Genomic DNA, 22,818 nt, shown 5'->3' on the forward strand with positions numbered 1-22,818 from the left:
CTACCTGTAAATTGAATGAGTATCGCATTCAAGATTAGAACAGCTCCAAGTGTAGGAATTAATATTTGTGGAGCTCCTGTTAGAAAGGCATTTCTGAAGTAAATCATTGAGACAACTAGAGAACGGATTGCTGTTTTTGGATAATCAGTATAAGGTGTCGGATTATTTTTGGCAGATTTGTCCATATTATTTTGTCTCAAGGATTAAAGAGAAGTTTAAATCTAGGACAGTGTTGTGGCTGATGGTGTTAGTGTCGGTGCAAAACCCTGCAGTTTCATAGTTTTCAAGAGAATATAACCAATTTAGTATTTAAGGGATATGGAGAGGTGCACCAGTTCTATTTTCTTGTGATTAAAGAGGAGGACCATTTCTCAACCACCATTGTAGTTGGGACAGGCACTATTTAGAGTGGAGATGCAATTAATCAATGAGGTTTTTAAATATATTTATGTATAACCTGGATGTTTGTTCAGGATGACGCTTAAGATTTTTAGGGTTATGATTAGATGCTCCCTGTGCAGATTGAATAAGGCTAGAGCTAAAACCAAGCCAGAGGAACTTTGTACTTCATTTTTTGGTGGTGTGGTCCCCAATGTTTACTTATCGGCATCTGCTGGACGTGAAGGATTTGAAACAGGATTGGTCCTTGTTGTGAATGCCAGTGCAGTGTTCAACTGTTTTAAGTAATCTTTAGTAATTGGCTGTATCAAAGGCGGTCAATAGATTTAGCAGCACTGGCTTACATGAGTCACCTTTGTCAAAGATTTTGAATATGTTGTCAAAACCTTCAAAGTTGTGATGTTTAGGCTGGAGCCTGCTCTATGTACAGATGGAAATAGACCAGGAGATTGCGTTGATTACTTGGTTAAACACTATTTCTTTTTAGGCTTTCCCTAGCCATGGCCTATGCCCTTCTGGGAACCCAGGATTCACTCAACCAATAAGTCTCCAACAGGACCTGTGAATCTCACCAGTCTTTGACCCTCAGGTTGCTAAGCCTCATCTCCTGTTGGTCCATGCCTCCATGTTCCCTCCTCCTGGGCTAACAGCTTCTGGCACTTCCTGAAAGACTCACCAGCACGCTGCAGGCAGAGAAGCTGGTATCCAAAAGTCCTCACATTTTCACATATAGGGATTAGGTCGTCAGTTGGCTGCAGGTGTGAAGACAGAATGCAATAGTATAATGTTTGGTTGTGCCCTAAGCATGAGTGCTCAGTCTTGTTTGTAGTTCTTCCAATCTTTCACCGAGATGCAGGCTAAGAATCTGAAATCCATATTTTCTCACATATGCTTTTGCTGAAACGAGGTATCTTCAGGTGTCCTAATATCTTAAAACAGCATTAACTAGCTTTTAAGCTGGAGAAGTCTGGGTTTGGATTGTTGCTTTTTTATAGCTTCAGGTGCCCCCACAGGTAGTTAATGTGTGCATGGAATAAGTGTGAAAACAGGACCAGGGGTGAAATTACTGTGATCAGGTCCTGCGATATCCACAGATCATGGGTGCCATGCAACCCTTCCACTGCAATAAAAGATGGGTAATAAGCTCACACTACAGAGCAACTGAAAGACTGAAGCAAGTATATGCCGGAAGGATTTTACCTTGCAATGAAAAGTATATAAAATTATAACTATGCATAGCATACCAAAATAAATATTAGTAGTTATTTTCTTAGTGTTTTGAGACCATTCATAACATGCAGTGGCACCTAAATTTAAGAGAAACATGGCATTCTGGCATGAAGTTTATTAAAGAATGTGCTATTGGTAATTATATTTTAATCCACAGGAGTGCTATATAAATGCAATTGCCAACCATGCACAAATATGCTAATATGTGTTTAGATAGGCATAAATGGATTATACAAAGATCTAATCTCCGAAGGACATGGGTTTGAATTCCAGCAGGAGCATCTGAGTCTTTCATTCTTCTGAGAGTAATAACATGAATATCACAACAGAGCACGTATAGCTCTGCAAAACTGTAAAATGTGCTGATCAAATTGCTACTTAAAAGCAAATCATATATTTGGTAGGAAAAAAAATAGTTTCAAGAAAGGTTGAAGTATAAAGCTTAGCATAATACAACATGCGCAAAAAAGTTTGAAAAGTACTTAAACGTATCAGTTCATTTGTTTTTTTCAAAATATAGCCCTTTACATGTTTCTTAACTCTTCTTCAATATCATTTCGAGTTAGATGGTTGGTTGTGGTGAAATGGTGGTCTTTCGGAAGAGCTACAGGGGTTGTGTACCACTATTGCACTTTTTTAAAGCACGTTCTCCGAAGAGTTTCCACATCTTTCAAATGTATATTTAAATATTGTAGTCTTCACTATTGTACCCTTTAACTCCTGTTTAAAACCCTGCTTTGAGGGAGTTTCGGAGTCAAAGGCCGATAGTCTGAACTGGATGGTAAAGGGTGAGGTGTTTGCCTCACATACTATCATTACCCTGTGGGAATACATGCACTGGTGTGGTTAACACTTCTTGTTCCATGTTTTTACTTTAAAAATGAGACACAAAGTATGGAATCGATATTTAAGTAACCCGAATTTCGAATGTTTACATTTTGGGTCCTTTCCTCCTTATACCATGAGGCAAGAGGGCCTGCTGACACCTATGAGGGAAAACAGACAAGGTGAGATAAATATCACGCAACCAGGGATGTAGCGTCGGGGAGAGGGGGTGTTTGGGGTATTTCACCCCTCTAATAAATGTATATTGTGGAATATAGTTGGGTACAAGTGCTTTCAGGCAGGTATGGTGACCAGGACGTATTTCACCAGGAATTTTTAAACACACAGACAAAAAAGCAGGCACACTCTCTCCCTCTATTTGGAAAGACTTCAGGAATGTTGGTTATTTCACAAAATAATGTGCTTTGTTTTATTAAGACCCCTACCAATTCGCATTTCTCTCCCTTTCTGCATCCCCTAAAGCTCCTCTTGTGCACCCTGCTTGTAATAATGTATTTAGCATTATGTGCCAGCGTAATTGTGGGAAATCTGAAGCTCTCACTCCCCCATCAAGCTGTAATGCCACACATATGATGTAAGGAGCGAGCAAAAGGGGGAAGGACCAATTGGCTGCCATCCCCACGGGTGGGTAGCTTGCATTACCTGTGTTTTTGGCCCTGTGGTCTACTCCAGGGTAACATGTAAGATAACTAATAAATAAAGGACCCAAGGAGGTGGGTAATTAGTTCTGACTCACCACTGGGACTCTGAGCACCACACTGAGTCTGTCTGAGACTTCGTGGGCCATGGCCCAGCACCAGAAAGTGACTCTTGTTGACTGAGGGGCCGAAGAGGTCGAGACTACCCCAGCTCTTCATCCAAAAAACTGGCGACGAGGGCAGGATCCGCATCTCGCAGTAACACTTCATGACCCCAGGGTGCCAACGAAAGGCAGCCGAGAAAGAAACGGAGAAGAGTGATGACGTGGTGAATAGGTCACGCCCTCACGAATGGGAGCGCACCGCGAGAAGAGTGCGAGACAAATGACACGGCTTGAAATAAGCCAAGTGAAAGCACAGATGAAACCTGGGGCAACAGGCAAAGGATGTCAGGCTCAGTCGTTCATGCCTCAGGAGCTGTAGGAAACATTCTGTAACACGCTATCTCCGCTCAGTGCGGATGTGAGGCATGCTCCAGCAAAGCCCCTTGCTGCAAGCACCCCGCAAGTAAAAATGATCTGAAAGAATGAAACACTGGCTCTCTGGCAGCCATGAGCCTGCAAAATAAAAAACAAAACAAAAACATTGCAACCCAGTGGAAGCCCAGTAGCAGCTGCCACGGCACCCAGGCCTGCTACAACAGTGCTTCAGTGACCCACCGAGAGTCATAGTCACGTGCGAGCAAAGGGATCCTTGGCGCCACGTGGACGCCCAGACCAATAACAAACACAGTGAAGTGGAAACACATCAAAAAGCCACCCAATCAACAACAGCGTAACTACTATGTCCAAAATACCTCCCCTAGAACCATTCATTGTAGAAGGGGCCCATCTGCACAAGTGTCCAGATGGAGAGAATGGGTAGAATAGGTGAGCCTCTACTGTGACGCCAAAAAACGTGCTATGATTCTCCATCTAGGGGACAAAGAGATGCACAGAATTTCCACAACAATTGCCAGAGGTGAACCCCAAAACACATGCCACCCTAGTAACATTGCTAAATGCATATTTCGCACCCATGGTCAACAGAGGCTATGAGAGGTTCATCTTCAGGCAAGCCGGACAAGAGAGTGAGTCCCTAGATGTATTCTACATGAGGCTCAAGGAGCTAGCAAGCACATGTGGCTTCACGGATGCTAAAGGGACTAACAAGGCCAAGCCCATCAATGCAGTCACCCTGTACTCGCCACCATAGACACAGGGGCGTCCATCAACTTACTGCCAGGGACCACCTACCAGACGATGCAACCACCACCACCTCTTCAGAAGACACTGATCAACGTCTTCACATATGGGCAGCGCCAATCGCTGGTCATTCAAAGGAAATTCGACACTTCTATCACACATGGAACTAAATCCTACAACACTGTTGTCTACATCACCGAAGAAGGCAGTGGTATGCAACTAGGATGCAAAACAGTAGAGGCCCTAGGGATTGTCACATTTGCCCTTGTGGTCTACCAGTAAGGTATCGCCCACATCTTTGATAAATTCCTGGAGGTGTTCAATGGTATTGAATGCCTCAAAGGAACAAAAATCGCACTCCACATTCACCCGATGGTAAAGCCGATAGCTCTGAGACACTGCAGGATCGCCTTTCACCTGAGGCCACAAGCAGAGAGAGAACTGGAAAAACGGGAAGCCGAAGGAATAATTGAAAAAGCGTCAGGACCCACCCAGTGGGTGTCGCCGATTGTTCTGACCCGGAAACCAAAACAGCCAGGGGAGGTACTTATATGTATGGACATGAGACTGCCCAATGTGGCAATCAACAAGAGAGAATAACACCTCACCCCCACAGTGGATGACCTTCTTACGGCACTGAATAGAGCATGCTTTAAAGTTGACTTGAGGTTGGGATGTCACCAGCTCACACAGGCAGAGGAATCCTGAGATATAACTACCTTCTCAACTCATGTTGGCCTGCGGTGATGCTGTAGACTGAACTTTGGCATTTCCAGTACCACCAAAGTTTTCCAAAATACCATCCGAGATATTCTAGGGGGCCTCCCCAGTGTAATGAATGTAAGTGATGACATTTTCATACATGCAGAGTCCATTCCAGAGCACAACAGTTGACTCCGAGGAGTGCTCCAACAAATCAAAGTCTCAGGCCTCACCCTGCACAAGTGCAAATGCGAATTCGTAACCCAATGGATCAGTTTCTTTGGGTACACCTTCTCGTCGGAAGGCATAGCAGTGGACCCTGAAAAGGTGTGCGACATCAAGAACACTGCCTCCCCTCACCACGGTGTCAGAAGTCCACAGCTTCTTGCAGATGGTGAATTGCTTTATCCCAGATCTGACCACGTTGACACTGCCACTACGAGAGTTAACAAAATCTTTCATGCCCTGGCACTGGGGTGAGGCCCAGGAGCGAGCGTTCCAAGCAATCAAAGCAGCCCTATCCGCTAATACCACCCTCATGTACTATGATGCCCGAAAAGAGACTACCATTGCCATCAATTCTGGTTTACGCTGTGTGGACCATAACTGGGCTGCAGTGCGCACTCACCGGACATCGGCGATGGAACTGCTCGCCGACATCTTCTGATTTCGGGAGCAGGGGGCAGAGGGAGAGAGCGAGTCAGGCTGTGGAGTTGGCAATGAGAACACCTTGGGAGAACCCAGGTAAGTCCTAATATTTTCTTATGTGTACACTAGTGCCCAAGAGGCATGAATCGGCAGCTTTTTCTGCCTACCGTTTCAGGCCTCTTGTGCATCGGCCTGCCCCGTATACAGAGCAGGTGCACACGAGACCTGAAACAGCAGCATTCACTGCCCACTGCCCTGTCCTGAATGCACCAGATCTCGGAAGCACAAGGAGGGTTGGGCTTAGCTAACCAGGCCCGACCCTGCTTAGCGCTTAGCACCAAGATTGGGTGCATTCAGAGAGGGTGCTACTACGCAGCACAGGGGGCTCCACGGAATTCCATGGAGTTTTTTATCAACTTTGCGGAATTCCACAGAGTGGAACTCCGTCAACTCTGCCTCGGCCTACAAAGTACTGCTCAAAGACCACTACCCTAGCAGCAAGTTCTGGCTTCCATTTGAGAGCTCACAGTGGACAATCATGCACCTCAGTGGCACTCAAGTGACTGTCCAGTGGGGGGGGGCAAAGAGGTGTCCAGGAACATTTTGCATGTCAAACGGTTTCATGCCCTCACCTACCAGTGCCCAGAAGCCGATGAGTAAGTACAGGCTGGAGCCGATGGAGAAAACTTTTCACCAGATGGGCTCCCTCCTGATGTTCGTCCAGCAGAGAGGGAGGTCGAGGTAAAAGGGAGTTGGCCACAAGACTATCCGGCCTCCACGCCTTCCCAGCCTAGCACGAGCAGTGAAAGCACCCAGTACCACCTGTGAGACCATCCCCTTCCCTCCACTCGGCTGAGGAACCACATAACATACCAATATAACTTCCCAGACTATATCTGAGTGAGGCTTGTTTGTTTATTTTGTGTGTTGAAATCTTTCTAAAATAAGGGAGAAATGTAATGTTGTGCATATGACGTAAGGAGCGTGCAAAAGGGGGAAGGATCAATTGGCTGCCATCCGCAGGGGTGGGCAGCTTCCGTTACCTGTGTTTTTGGCCCAGTGGTCTAGTCCAGGGACACGTGTAAACTAGCTAATAAATAAGGGACCCAGAGAGGTGGGGAGTTAGTTGTGACTCACTCTCGGGACTCTGATTACCACACTGAGCCTTTCTGAGTCATTGTGGACCGTGGCCCAGCGCCAGTGCTGCGCAAGTGACTCCTGATGACCAAGGGGCCGAAGAGGGTGAGGCTACCGCAGCCCTAAACAAAACACAAGCTACGTCCCTGTACGCAACTCAGAATTTACATCCCTGATCAGAGACTCCTGTTTGCACTGGGATTGGAATTCACACACCCCCACCCCACGTTCTCCCAACTAGTAATCATGGTGGAAACAGAGTTATGTAGTGCACAGCTCTGTATATCTTTTTTCCCGCCAGTTTAGAAGAGGAATGTTCATGAAACAAGAGGTTTTCCTGAAAGACTAGGTTTTCTTTTATGATACATTCACCTCAATTTGTACATATTTTGTTGCCTACTGTAAATGTGATGGTGTGCCAATAGTGTGTGAATGCACATTTAATGCTGTGAATGTTATTCACTGTACCACATTTTTTGTCTTTGATGTAATAATTAATTAACATTTATGGGTTCAAGTCAACATTGTTCCAATTGTCATTGTTAGAATGATTAATCATTTATTGTTTATTACAGAGAATATACTTTTGATTAACCTCAGTGTATTGTGTAACAGAGATTATACATTGTATTGTGGTTGCTTTAGTAGACAAACAGATGCTCCAGATGAGGTATGAAAGCTCTTTTATGTGGATAGGAAGTTGAGCTTCCTGTCCACTACTTGAGTTGAGCTTCATTGAAAGAGTTTGTGTTTATAGCGTGACCTATATGGAAAGAGTATTGGAGACAGCTGTGAAGGCAAAAGGAGTACTCCTATTGTAACATTTCATATTTGTAGCTGTGCGTATGCATAGACTGAAGAAAAGATGATTGAGTTTGGTTTGCAGATTGTGGAACTATAGTGTGGCCTGGGTGAGAGACATTTTGGTGTTGGGTGTGCTGATCAGAGCAATGCTCTTATCATATTGCAGTGATATTTCTCATGCACTTAAAGTTAGATTGCAGCCAGGCGAAACAAGATGTTTGTTGCATGTGCTGATACCTACCATCTATGAGGGGATGTCAAACTCTGCTTTGTGTAAAGGTTATGGTCTGGTTCTGCTTTGCGGTTGTGATCTCACCTGGTAGTTAAAAGCTAGGCATTTACTGCTTTCCTGGTTTCCAGATGTTCTTAAATTTCTCTTATCATACTGGGAAAACATTTCAGCATTTTGCCGCCCAAACAGAAAAGGAAGTTCCACAAATGTGCATCTGTGCCAGTGTTAATGGTAGGGTTCTAGTCTTTATGTATGTGGGGATTTCATTTGGATTCATTTGTGGGCAGTACAAATGTGCTTTCAACGAAGAGTGCCTGGCCAAAGGCAAATAGTGAAGGATTTGGAGAGCTGGAAAAAATTGATCATGTAGGCAAAGGTGCGCTAATTAGCTTGCTTCTTAATACTTTGTAGCCTTTAGAGTGAGAAGAGTGGTAGGTCCAGATAAAGTATGTCTAAAATTGGCACCAGAGTTTCTTACTTCAGTTGATGCACCAGGAGGAGAAACAAGTTCAGGAATGCAAATGGCCACACTTATCGCTTGTTCTGCCTATGAGTATCTCGTTTTTGCTTGTGCTAAATTTCAGGTGTTTGATTAGCACATATTGAGATATGATTTACAGCCAGTAGTCTAGGCTGCAGTTGTCTGGGTTCACTTGATTTTCCAGCTTGAGGATGATCGCTGTATAAATTTAAATAGATTGAAGGACTTTATGAGGGCTGGTAATGCGTTGAAGAAAGTGTTGAAGAAAGCGTTAGAATCTTGCTGCACCACAGAGTCAGTGCAAAATGGAGTCAGTACGTGCTGAGGGCACAATCTAATGCTTTATCTGCTGGAGAGGTAGGTGAAGATACAGTTTAGTAAGGTTTCTTGTATGCCGAGATCTTCTAGCCATGTGGCAGAGTAAAGAGGTTGACTGCATCAAAGGAGGCAGACAGGTCCATAAGAAGTATGGGATAGCTCCCTTCTTATCAGCTGTGGTCTAATGGTGTATGTAAGGGCATATTCTCTTCATCTGCAGGAACAGAAGGTAGGTTGACAGAGAGTAGGTTGTTTTCTTTCAAGAAATTGGACATTTGAGTTAAAACCAGTCTTTCAATTAGTTTGCATAGGAATGTACTATTGGAGGATGATTTGAGATGGCTGAATCAGATGCATCCATGTTTTTTGTTTTTGATAGGCTTGGTGTTATAGGTCTTAGGGTCATTAGCAAAGATGCTTCAGTTTTCGGAGTTGTTGATAATGATTCTGGCTTTGACGGCAGAGTTAGTGAAGAGATGTATGTCCTTAAAAACTTGAGGTAGTCAAGTTTCTGACAGTAAGCTGTCTGGGTCACTGGCCTTGGAGAGTTTCTTCAATTAACTGGGGAAGTGTTGATTGATCACGATCTTTTGTCTTCCAGTGAACATTGTTGTTTGATAGTATGAGAATGGTGGCTGCTGATTGACTTATATCTGAGGTAGTGTTCCAGGGTAATTTTTGGGTCTTGAGATCATCTAACTAGAAAGCATGAATGTGAAATCTTGGTTACAGTGTAGCTGTATTGTGCAGTTTCGAGAGGAGGCTGGATTTATTTTCTTGAGGCATTATGCTTCAGAGCTTTGATGGGAAAAACAGCCTTTTTGGATTTTCTTTTGAACAATTTGTGGAGCCTTCTGTGATAGTGAAAGCAGAGCTTGCCAGTGAAGTCATTTCACTTGCTCAATGAACATTCCACGGTCCTGTTTTCAGTCTTTGATGTTTTTATATTATTTCTGAGCCAGAATGTCTTCAGTCTGTGCTTAAGGCATGAGTTGGCTTTGAGAGGTTGGCTAAAGCCTCAGTAGCCTTTACATTCGTTATGCAATTGAGATAGCAAGGATGCAGAGAGAAGGAAGTTGAGTGAGTTGAAGCTGAGTTTGCTCAAATGACTCTAGAGTGTCTTGTCGCTCGTTAAAACCATAAAAGTGGTATTGGTGTGCAGGTTAACCATGAAGGGGATAGGTTCGTGGTCCCTCAAGATGACAGGAAGATTTCCAGTCAGTGTAATACGTCCTAATGGGGAATCAGTTCCATATACGGTGTGTCCAGCCCCGGGGGCTCGATCTGAAGACAACTTGGAAGAAGCTGAGGTTATCTCTGTTTGACAGTAGGGATCCTGATTAAGTCACTTTTAGTGGGTCAAACCAGATGTATAGTCTCCCTGGATTCAGAGAAGTTTGTAGAGGAGATGCAATTTTGTTTCGTCAATGCTACGGATTATTTTTTGGTTTTCATATACAAACTCTAGACGCATGGATTGGGTTTGAACAACAAAAAAGAAATCGTTGTGGTGCACTGAGAGCCATTTGTATTGTTTCATGTTTGTGACCAGCAGGCTCACCCTGGCATTTAAAACAGGAAAGATGTTCTTCAGAGGGACTCCAAATGGGACAGAAATTTGATCTACATTCATTGACCAATGGCACTGCGGTGCAAAGGCCTCAACAAACCTGGAAAATGAGGCAGCAAACTGGAGGTTTTTGTGGGCAGGGTCCTCCCTGATTTACGACAGAACACCTGTTCCACAAAATTCCAAATGAAGGCATTTGTCCTTTCACTGCATAAGCACAGAATGGAGAAATCTTGGATACATTTATTAAAGTAATTGTTCATCAAATGGCAGTTTTATGTAAATGTGGGAAAAGTAGATTATATGTAAATGTAAAGTCTGATGAAATGGATTAGGGGTCATTATTGGGTTTACCTAACTGCAACACAAGTACATAAAAGCATATTCTGTCACTATTGTTCCGGTCCCTGTTTCTGATCACAGGAGGAAGGTGGAGCCAAGAAGCAGAGGAGCCGAAAGCGTGTGAACAAGCTCCAGTCCGCTCCAATCCGCTACCAGTTTTTGGCGGGGGGGGGGGGGGTTAATGGGTGACGGAGACATCTGACGGCAGATGCCCGAGCTGAGCCAAGCTTGAGCCCCCAAACAAGCATTTATCCACTGTGGCCTCTGTGTTTGGGGTCAGTGGACCGAGACTTGGCGGTGCTCAGAGGTAGTCGGTGGCAGTAAATAATCAGGATTCAGCATTCGGTACCTGACGGTACGTGTTTTAAGGCCGGGAGGACAATCAGACCAGGAGGCCACATGGTAAGCGCTGATAGAGCCTTTTCTGCCCGTTTTTGTCTGGACTGCTCTGCTTGGTTACTGCTTGCTAGAGAGCAGGCTGGCTGAGGGACATTGTTCATCGCACCGTTCTGCATCGTTTTGCACTCTTGTTTGCACTGACCAGGGGATTCAACTGTTCACAACCCTGTAGCATCCTCCATCGTCCCCAGGCAAGCCCTAATCAGGAGTTTCAGTATTTGGTGTCAGCCGCTCAGTGAGCACAAGGATCAGTTCATCAAGCCGTGTTAAGCTTTATATTTAACCTGCATCTAACCTGCACTTAACTTAACCTGCAATTGACATCTCTGAAAGTGGATTGTAGTGTTTCATTTCTGTTTAGCCCCTGGCATTAGCTTCATGTCACTTATACCAAGGGCATTTCTTGTGACTCAGCAAGGGTACGGCTGGCACTAGGCCACCTATAAGTAGGTTGAGCCCTGTTTCTGTGGAAACAGCCAGGCTAGGTCCTGGTTCAGCTTGCAGTCGCCGTGCTTCACCCCTTCTTGTTTCTCATGCCCTTGGTCCAGAAGACTCTTTGTGTGGCAATGTGAAATTCAAACTTGAAAAACACAAAATAATGCAAAATCCACAACGGGTGTGGGTTTTCAAATAAACATAAACTCAATAAGGACTTCGAAGAAGCTGCAATGGGAGGCAGTCAAGGAAAATGAGATCCAGAAAATCATGGCAGCCAACACTAAGCAAAGTGCACAAGAAGCCACCTTTGAAGTGTTTATCAACAGCCAGTAAGCAAACAAAGTCAAACAATAGCAGCTTGGTGGAGCTTCCCTCAGTGAGGATCAATCAATTGCATTCTGGAAAGTCAATTCTTTCCTTTTTAAAAGATCCAATGGCTATAATATACGCAACATCGGATGATGCCTCGGGTCTCATTTGCCCCATTGCTCCTCTTAAGAAGGGCAGCATAGTGGCCGCAAGGGGTACAAATCATGCGGCCCAGACAGTTCTGTCACTTGAAAATCCATCTGTAGTAAAATTGGAGATTACATCACAGCATTATCCACTTTCTTGTACTTTAGCGCAAAGAGCTAATGACGAACCTACAACAGATTCTTTGGAAATCGTTGCACAAGTTCACAGGTCATCCTCAACACTGAACGAAGATACTGTTTCCAGTCTTTGCTTCTGCTTCTGACTCTACACCTCCCTAGCATCTACTGCGAGGCATGGATCTCATATCGACGCATCATGGTCTTGTTCACTTTCAATCTCAAGTAATATCGACTTGATCCAAGACTTGGAAGTTAAAACAATCAACATTAAGGGTCCTCAATCCCCTAAAGCCCCCATACAACAGGGAGTCTTGGCTTTAGGTGACATGACTCAAGTACCAGTATCACAAAATCACAGTGTAAAGATGGCGCAGTACATTTAACCGGAGACAAAAGATAAAAATGATGTCCCAGTCAAGCCCATGTTAGGAATAGTGCAGAACCCTCACTTAAGAAAAGCTCTTTTTGTATCCTCTCCAATACAACCACCAGTAAGGCTGGGTTCCAAAGATGTGCGCCTAAAAAATCTTATGAAAACTCCCCAACCCCCACAGTATATCGAAATATCTAACGTAAAGGCTCCAAGTCAAACAATCAATCCAAATCCCAAATTGGTGGGACAGTTTATTTAAAATGCTACAATCATCTATTGAAGATCTGAACTTCCAATTGGACAAGCTAGAAACACAGATAGACACCATGACTCTAATGGCCGAACATATTGCAGGTAATAGCCAAAAAATGAAGATACTAACCCCTTAATAGTAAGAGCTCAAGCAGTTCATATGCCAGCCCAGGCGCAATGTTCCTGTGGCTCCATCAGAGATAAATTATCTGTTCTTCCAAAACTTTTGACAAATATTCTAAAATTGATACAGCCTGTCAGCAAAAACGAGCTCATTGTTAGATCACAAGCCGAATACTCTTGTCATAAGCCGGGTGGGGGTGAGACACAACTTGAGCAGTTATGAGACTCACAAGCTTTTATGGACCAGATCAATCCACCCTTCCAGCAACAAGCTAATTAAATTAAATTAAATTATATCTGAAACATCAAACTTAGCAAGTAATACAGTATCTCTTCAGAAATTGACAAAGAGGCAGATTGAACACAAAGAGAAAGAAGGTAAAACACCTACCCAATATTTGCTAAGTTAGCTGATAAACATGCTGTCAAGAATTTCAAAAAGGATGCTGGTATCCAAGAGCTCTTTAGTGCCTCAGACCTGACAGATATATCCTCCCCATCTTCATTGTCAAACATAATTCCTCAACCAGAATTTATTGTAACAGCACAACAATTTTCCCAGAAGATCAGGCAGAATACAATCCAGCCTCCAACTTTGAGTGACTCAAAATTTCAACAGAATCAAATTTCATTAAATACTCAGACTCCAATACGAGTCTCTCAGTTGGAGCCACAAGGAGTAAATTAAACTAAACAACATAGGGGCAGTAATCAGGATAACCCCATTTACCAACAAACAACAAGAATGAGTATTGTTACATCTTTGGCCTCAGTGGCAGAAACAGCTCGAAGGCCTTCAACTCAGAATGGTGGTGTATCATGTATCAATAATGAGAAATCAGGATATGTAACCACCCCAAACAGACTGCTAATAGTTAACGCAGACAACTATGGATGTACTGTCTCGGCCAAACTGGCAAGAGGAGCAGCACAGGAGTTAACTTCACCCAAAGCTCCTTCTGCCCAGCTAAGCCAAAACTCTTTAGTATCAGCTCCAGGTGGACCTCAACAGGTTATTCACACAGAACTGCTGGGTCTCTGTAGTCTTCCTAGTCAAAAATCATTGTACAAAGTGCCTGTCCCAAAACCCATGTAGGGGCAACCCCAGCACCCAAGACACAAAGGCTCTATGTCCAAATTATTGCTTCAACCACAATATACTCCACAGGGGAGTCACAATGTCCTCAATAGAGGTAACATTTTGAGACTACTAAAAGAAATCCCACAACTTAAAAAACATTCTTCAGCCGAAATAATTGTGATAGAGTTACTACCAGTTACCGACAGTAACCAATCAGAAGCCACTTTAACAACTTGGGAATCTGCAGAAATAGTAGATTTTATTCTGTCTTTCACCTCATTCTTTGAGGATTGAGGGATAGCTAAAAGCTGACTCAAGCCATTCAGGGACCCGCTCCTACTTTCAAGTCATTTTTCATCCCCATCACCAGTCAAGCAGACCAAAACAGTCTTAAGGAGTGCACAAAGCATTTCCTTTGACCAGTCAGGATATCAAAGTGCAAATCAACTCCACAAAGTACCTGCAAACTCTCTATGGGACTGGCTCCCTCAGGCCTTGAACGGCCCACACAGTGCATGAATAGAGTCCTCACAAAAGGTTTGTCCAAAACAGAAACTTCTAAGGCGCTTATCCTGGAGTATTGCAGGCCCAAAATAATTACTGGAAAACAGTCTCCCACCTAAAGGCTGGCAACACATAGACAACATTTCCCACCAGGAAACCTGGTCACAGCAAGATCTTCCGCTGGTGGGTTTCATTTGTCACCAAATTAAGGCAGTCAAGCTCAAGCAATATGGTAGTCCTAGTGGGGGACTATCAGTCTACTTCTCTTTAGACCTAAAGATAACCATAGAGAGGCTATCACAAGTGAACTTGGACTTCCAATTAGTAAAATTAAGCAACTGGTTCTCAAAAGAAAGACTACCATTGCTGTTGGTTAATTCATACATTCATCCTAGTTCTCTTCATCACAAATTATTGTCAACTCCACCCAAATTAGGATAGCATTCTGACTAGTGATTTTAACTTAAATCTAATTAAGGCCAAGGAGGATGATGAAATACTAAGTGCTGATAATTCATGGCGGAATGTCCCCACACAGACAACACTGACAGTTAAATGGTGTGACATCCAGGGGGAGCAACTAATAACTTTGCTGGAATATCTAAGACTGCAAGTCCTAAATGGCAGATTTTCAGGTGACTTGCCTCCAAGCTATACATACCATGGTCCCAAATCGTGGTCAATTATTGATTACACCCTAGTCACATTACCTTTTATTCCGCTGCTACGGCAATTCGAAAGAAAATATAGCACATGCAGTGACCTTTTGTGTCAAATACTAACCTTAGGCATCCTCTGTAGGAAGTTTGCTCTGTATGCACTATTTCAAAGTAAGCAATAGTATGCACAGAGTCCAAGGGTTCCCCTTAGAGGTAAGATAGTGGCAAAAAGAGATAATTCTAATGCTCTATTTTGTGGTAGTGTGGTCGAGCAGTAGGCTTATCAGAGGACTAGTGTTAAGCATTTGATGTACACACACAGGCAATAAATGAGGAACACACACTCAGAGACAATTCCAGGCCAAAAGGTTTTTGTACAGAATAATATCTTTTCTTAGTTTATTTTAAGAACCACAGGTTCAAGAATCACAAGCAATACTTTAAATGAAAGGTATTTCACTTAGGAACTTTAGGAACTTTGAATTAGCAAAATAGCATATACAGTTTTCACATAAATGACATATAGCTATTTTAAAACTAGACACTGCAATTTTCAACAGTTCCTGGGGGAGGTAAGTGTTTGTTAGTTTTTGCAGGTAAGTACACCACCTACGGGGTTCAAGTTTGGGTCCAATAGAAATCAATGGGAGACCAAGGGGTCTCTTCAGCGATGCAGGCAGGCAAGGGGGGGGCTCCTCGGGGTAGCCACCACCTGGGCAAGGGAGAGGGCCACCTGGGGTTCGCTCCTGCACTGGAGGTCGGATCCTTCAGGTCCTGGGGGCTGCGGGTGTAGAGTCTTTACCAGGCGTCGGGTCTTTAAAGCAGGCAGTCGCGGTCAGGGGGAGCCTCGGGATTCCCTCTGCAGGCGTCGCTGTGAGGGCTCAGGGGGGGTCAACTCTGGCTACTCACGGTCTCGTAGTCGCCGGGGAGTTCTCCCTGTGGTGTTTGTTCTCCACAAGTCGAGCTGGGGGTGTCGGGTGCAGAGTGCAAAGTCTCACGCTTCCGACGGGAAACGTGTGTTGTTTCAAAGTTGCTTCTTTGTTGCAAAGTTGCAGTCTTTGTGGCACAGAGCCGCTGTCCTCGGGAGTTCTTGGTCCTTCTAGATGCAGGGTAGTCCTCTGAGGCTTCAGAGGTCGCTGGACCCTGTGGAACGCGTAGCTGGAGCAGTGTCTTTAGAAGTGGGGAGACAGGCCGGTAGAGCTGGGGCCAAAGCAGTTGGTGTCTCCGTCTTCTCTGCAGGTTTTCAGCTCAGCAGTCCTTCTTCTTCTTAGGTTGCAGGAATCTATCTTGCTAGGTTCTGGGAGCCCCTAAATACTCGATTTAGGGGTGTGTTTAGGTCTGGGGGGTTAGTAGCCAATGGCTACTAGCCTTGAGGGTGGATACACCCTCTTTGTGCCTCCTCCCTGAGGGGAGGGGGGCACATCCCTAATCCTATTGGGGGAATCCTCCATCTGCAAGATGGAGGATTTCTAAAAGTCAGAGTCACCTCTGCTCAGGACACCTTAGGGGCTGTCCTGACTGACCAGTGACTCCTCCTTGTTTTTCTCATTATCTCCCCTGTACTTGCCGCCAAAAGTGGGGGCTGTGTCTAGGGGGCGGGCATCTCCACTAGCTGGAGTGCCGTGGGGCATTGTAACATGAAGCCTGAGCCTTTGAGGCTCACTGCTAGGTGTTACAGTTCCTGCAGGGGGAGGTGTGAAGCACCTCCACCCAGAGCAGGCTTTTGTTTCTGTCCTCAGAGAGCACAAAGGCCCTCACCACATGGGGTCAGAAACTCGTCTCTCAGCAGCAGGCTGGCATAGACCAGTCAGTCCTGCACTGAACAATTGGGTAAAATACAGGGGGCATCTCTAAGATGGCCTCTGTGTGCATTTTCTAATAAATCCAACACTGGCATCAGTGTTGGTTTATTATTCTGAGAAGTTTGATACCAAACTTCCCAGTATTCAGTGTAGCCATTATGGAGCTGTGGAGTTCATTTTTGACAGACTCCCAGACCATATACTCTTATGGCTACCCTGCACTTACAATGTCTAAGGTTTTGCTTAAACACTGTAGGGGCATAGTGCTCATGCACCTATGCCCTCACCTGTGGTATAGTGCACCCTGCCTTAGGGCTGTAAGGCATGTTAAAGGGGTGACTTACCTATGCCATAGGCAGTGTGAGGTTGGCATGGCACCCTGAGGGAAGTGCCATGTCGACTTAGTCATTTTCTCCCCACCAGCACACACAAGCTGGCAAGCAGTGTGTCTGTGCTGAGTGAGGGGTCCCTAGGGTGGCATAAGACATGCTGCAGCCCTTAGAGACCTTCCCTGGCATCAGGGCCCTTGGTACCAGGGGTACCAGTTACAAGGGACTTACCTGGGTGCCAGGGTTGTGCCAATTGTGGAGACAATGGTACATTTTAGGTGAAAGAACACTGGTGCTGGGGCCTGGTTAGCAGGGTCCCAGCACACTTCTCAGTCAAGTCAGCATCAGTATCAGACAAAAAGTGGGGGGTAATTGCAACAGGGAGCCATTTCCTTACATCCTCCATAACTGTTCACTTTCAAGCTCATGCACAGGTGGGTGTTATTGATTCAACAAACCTAAGGCGACTACGTTGGTCATCGGATACAATAGCAGCTTTAGCGTCATCTGCTAGACAGGTCATGCAGGAATGCTTAAACATCAAAGTTCATGCGCTGGAAGTCTGGGCAGATTTTGGAAGTAAATTGTTATATCTTTATTCCAGGTCAACATCATCTCCGCCATTTAATCATGTGAGCCACCCTGTCCCGGCTCATCATTAAAAACTGAGTAATTCTCTCAAAAAGGGTAAAAAGAAGTTGGCATGGCACCTGAAGGCATTCCCAAGCAATCTGCACCTTTCGGAATAACTGAAGAGCTCTAAAAAAGAATACAAAAGGCAAATATGTACGGAAAAAGACAAAGCAAAGAGACTTTTCTGGTGAAAGATAATATATGCTGGTAAAGAGTAAAATCCCAGGAAATTCTGGGAAATCATCAACAACAGAGAAAACCTGATTAATAATTCAAATACTGCAGAATGACTGGGTGAAATACCTCAAGGCAACCTTTTCAACAAATGATCAAATCAGTGAAAACAGCACTCCAGCAGTATTGCGATCAGTAACTCTGGAAAAAAATACTAAAACCCCAGTGACCAATGAAGAGGTCTCTGTCCCTAGTTTGACTCCTCTCAGCATACATAAGGTTCTCTGTAATGCCTGTCGAGAAGGGGCGCCCGGGCCAAACGCCTTACCACAAGCTATCTTCAAGGAAGAACCAATCTTTTTGTTTCAGGTTCCAAGCTCTTTATATCAGGAAGTCAGAATGGGTGGAGCATTTCCCGAGAGCTGGCGAGGCTCCATAATTAATCTGATACACAAGGGCGGGGACAAGTCTAGCCCACCCAATTATAGGTTAATTGCCCTTCTTGACTCAGAGGCAAAGTGCTACTCTTCCTTGCTTCTTGCAGAACTAATACCCTGGTCTGAGAAAAACAACATCATCCCCTCAAAGCAAACAAGTTTTAGGAAAGGGGTGGGCAATATGACAAACATATTAGTGACTGCCTTTCTCGCAGAACAAAGCAGGCAAGAACATAGAAGGTCATCCCTTGATTTTATCGATTTTGAGGCGGACCTTTGACCGGTTGAACAGACAGCTGCTTTGGAGAAAATTGAAGCATTAGGAACTGCCAGATCTACTTTCAAATGCAATAATCTTGTTATACTCTAAAACGTGGGTTCAAATAAAAATTGGAGATGGCACAAAGCTATTGAGGAAAGTATTGACATCTTCTGGTTTGCAAGAAGGCTGTGTGCTTGCCCCGCACTTATTAAATTTTTTATGACAGATCTCTCCCTGGACCTGGATTCTGCAAATGTTCATCCTCCCTGCTTGGGAGTGCTTCTGCTAACACTTCTACTATATGCAGATGGCCTGGTTCTGTTCAGCCACATGAAGGTGAGCCTTCAAAGATCTTTTAATATATTGGCTAAATATGTCAACTCCAACCAACAAAAAATCAAAGTGACAAAATCCAAAACATCTTTCCATACCATACTCGCCACAAATAAAATGTCAGCTAATAACAATGCACTTGCGCAATTTACCTACCATGGCCAATATTCAAATATGGAGAAATCCAAGCTCAGGTCTATGCAGGCATTGTAAATACCATAAGGAAGATCTCATCCATATAACCTGTGTCTGTCCACATCTGTATGACCTCCGGCAGAGGCTTTTGAAAGGAATGGAAATGACAGAGGAGTTTGGACTTGTAGAGCAGCCATAGTAGCTTGTTTTAATCTATATGACTTGCAGTTAAACTGCAGATTTGTTAGGTTTATGGCTCTAGCGCTGCGGCTAAGGCAGTGTAAGTGCTCCTAGGTTTTGGGATTTGTTGGTAAAACTGTGTAATAGCCAATATTTCTTGAACCTTAGCTGCCGTCGTTTGTGCTAGTATTTGTACATTACAGACACGTTTCCTTACGTGAATGCCTAAACTAACTGCACTTTATTTAAAATTAATGAAATTAAGTGATGTTATTAACAAAACTGTACCTGCACTTTAGGCATCTGTACTAAGGATGTACTACTAATGTTGGGTGCATAAACATACTATAAGCACTTTGGTCTAACTGAAAAGTTTTGTAGTTTTAAAGAATGCAACATTGACTCATCCCGCTTACGTTTTGCAGGCCATACACTCCCAGTGGGTCAGTGGGTATTGTTTTATTTGGGTCGCAAGCGTTTGATGTTGGATTAGAATGGATGGTTCTGTCGCACTCAATACGGTCAATGGTGCAGTTTTATTAAGATGAATCGCAGCACACTTTATGCATTCATCCAAAGTGGTAGTACCTTCTGGATTGATTCAAATTGTAGTGTTTCAATGAAAGCAATGTTATTATACTTCAGTATTTGCACTTTTGTCCATTAGGCCTATGGGGTTTGTTGCTTGTTTTGCAGTGCACAATACGCTTTAAAGTGGAGTGTTGTTAAAATTTAGTTACATCTTTTTTTGTTTTAAGGATGTTTATTTTGTAATGGAATATTCTTCAATTTTAATTAAATGTATTTAATGAAGTGTAAGACCTGGCCTCCTTGGGGTACTCTTCTCTGTCTTTTTGGCTCTGTTTCCTATGGTTTGCACTGCCTATTCTACCTGGCAAGTGTACCCACTTGCCAGGCGCAAACCTTCCCTTTTTCAATATGTAAGGAACCCCTAAGGTAGGCACTAGGTAGCCCCATGGGTGGGGTGTAGTGTATGTTAAAGGTCAAACAATGTACTAATGTGTTTTACATGTCCTTACAGTAAAATACTACCAATTTGGTTTTTACTGTTGCAAGGCCTATCATTCTCATAGATTAAAATAGGGACTGTCTTTAAATATTTTTTAAGTGTAGTTTCCTATTGGGAGCAGACAGAGGTTTGGAGTTAGGGGTCTCTGAACTCACAATTTAAGATTAAATCTTATGGTTAAATTGTTTTTTAGATTATCAGTTTGAAATGCCACTTTTAGAAAGTGGGCATTTCCTTGCTTAATCCATTCTGTGCTTCTGCCTGCTAGTGTATTCCAGTCTGGGTCAGAATGACAGTTGGGCTGCTGTGAACTCTCTCTCTCTAGACAGTGACACAAAGGGAGCTGAGATGTAGTTTGCATATCTTGATGAGTCTGTTGGGCTAGAGTGGGGAGGGAGGAGCTGACGCTTGCACCTGAATGGGCTGTGCCTGTCCTCACACAATGCAGTCTCCATATCCCTGGTGTGGGTCTGGGGCCAGGACTCGGCAAGGCAGGATCTTATCAAAACAGAGACTTTCCTTTGAAGTTTGCCTACTTCTAAGGCAGAAAGGGGTATAAGCAGTGGAACCAAAACCCCAGATTTTTACAACACTTCTGGATCAAGAGGAACATCTGCCAAGGAGAAGAGCTGAAGAGCTGGAGGAGGAGTACTGCCCCTTTGCTGTGTGTTCTTTGCAGGGTTGACCTGCAGTTGCTGCTTCTGCCTTAGAGAGGACAGAGACTGGACTTTGTTGTGTATCTTGCTTGAGATGTTTCTCAAATGGCTCGGACTGAGCTTGCTCCTGTTCTGAAGTCTTAGGGCCATCAAAGACTTCCTCTGTCAGCACCTAGGCTCTCTTGCTGGGACTCCTACCCTGCCAAGTGGTGCCTAATCCAGTCCCTGGGCACTTGAAAGGAGAATCTGGGGAAAAGCCAAGAGTAACCAAGTTCACCGACTTTTGATGATGCCCGGACGGACGCCGCTGCTGGATCCTGCGGCGCCGCCTGCAACTAAAGCCATGGTCCCCGCTGGAGTGCTATGACCCCAAAAGCCCGACGCTGCCGTAGCTTCGACAAAGTCCACGACTCCATAAGTTCCAAAGTGTTGTGTCACCGATGTCCGTGACACCCAACTCTGCAGCTGCACCTGCAGCTTCGTGGCGTGACCGCGACCCTGTGAGGTCGCCGTACCACATCATGACCGCTGGGTATTGAGCCTACCGGAAGTGCAAGGATCCGATGCTTCGCACCGATGCTGCCTCACCGTCTGTCAACACCAGGACAGTGCGCGCTCTACGGGCATCTAGAATGCAAAAAACCAACACTCGCAAGTTAATGTAATTTATGCATTGTGATGATATGTTATTGTTTAACCTTTTGCATTGCAGAATTCCATCCAAAAGATTCATTTTTAAGGTGCTTATAAATACTGTACATTTGCAATGTATTGCTGCAGACATTCAGAGTGTGTTAGGGTGTGGTCCCTTTCCAGGGCCTTCTAGAGACTTTCCCTGCAACATGCCTGGGCATGGTTCTAGGCTGGGCCAAGACTCTATAAAAGAGAGTCAGCCCAACTTCCAGTGCTCACTATTCAGAGGTCCCGGTGCAGAGCAGCAGCTTCTTCCTGAGCTCCTGTCCCGGCAGCCTATTTGGATTTTCCAGTCTTCTGCACTCATCTCTCATTGGTGATCACTGTTTCCAGGCGGTAAGACGGTGTTTGGACATTTTCCAACACCGTAATTGAGAATTTTCATATTCTTGATTTTAATTCTTAAATGAATAACAGATTACTTGTGCGCTGTCATTTTTTTACATTTGTATGGTAGTTTGCAAATAGGGAGGAGGGGCCATTTATTCCATAAAGATTTGACTTCGTTATTACATTGTTGTTCATTGCGCGCTGTTATTTCTTGACATTTACATGATGTTTTAGGAGTTGGCAAGACGTGCAACTCGTTTCATGAGCATTTAATTTTGTTGTTCATTGCGCGCTACCTTTTCTTGACATTTACATGGTGGCTCACTTCTCGTGTGTAATTCATGCTGTTCATTGTGCGCTACCATTTTCTGGCATTTACATGGTGGCATTCGAATCAGCAACACGCGCGATTCTTTCCTTGAGTGTTTTTTCATGTTATTCATTCTGTGCTACCATTTCTTGGCATTTGCATGGTGGCATTTGAATCGACAAGACGCGCAATTTATTTCCTGAGTTCTTTTCATGTTGTCCATTGTGCGCTACCATTTCTTGGCATTTGTATGGTGGCATTTGAATCGGCAAGACGCGCAATTCTTTCCTCGTGTTTAAATAATGTAAATTACTATGCGCTACCATTCTAAGACATTTTCTTGGTAGCATTTCAAGTTGACACGTCGCGTGATTTATTCCTTGAATCTACGTTGTGTGATTTCATGGTGCACAATCCTTTACGGTGTTTAATACTCATATAAAAATCTGCACTGTGCGCAATTCCTTTCCAATGTTTTTTCTGAGATGAACACAACAA

This window comes from Pleurodeles waltl, chromosome 11 (assembly GCF_031143425.1).
Source record: "Pleurodeles waltl isolate 20211129_DDA chromosome 11, aPleWal1.hap1.20221129, whole genome shotgun sequence".
Taxonomy (NCBI): Eukaryota; Metazoa; Chordata; class Amphibia; order Caudata; family Salamandridae; genus Pleurodeles; species Pleurodeles waltl.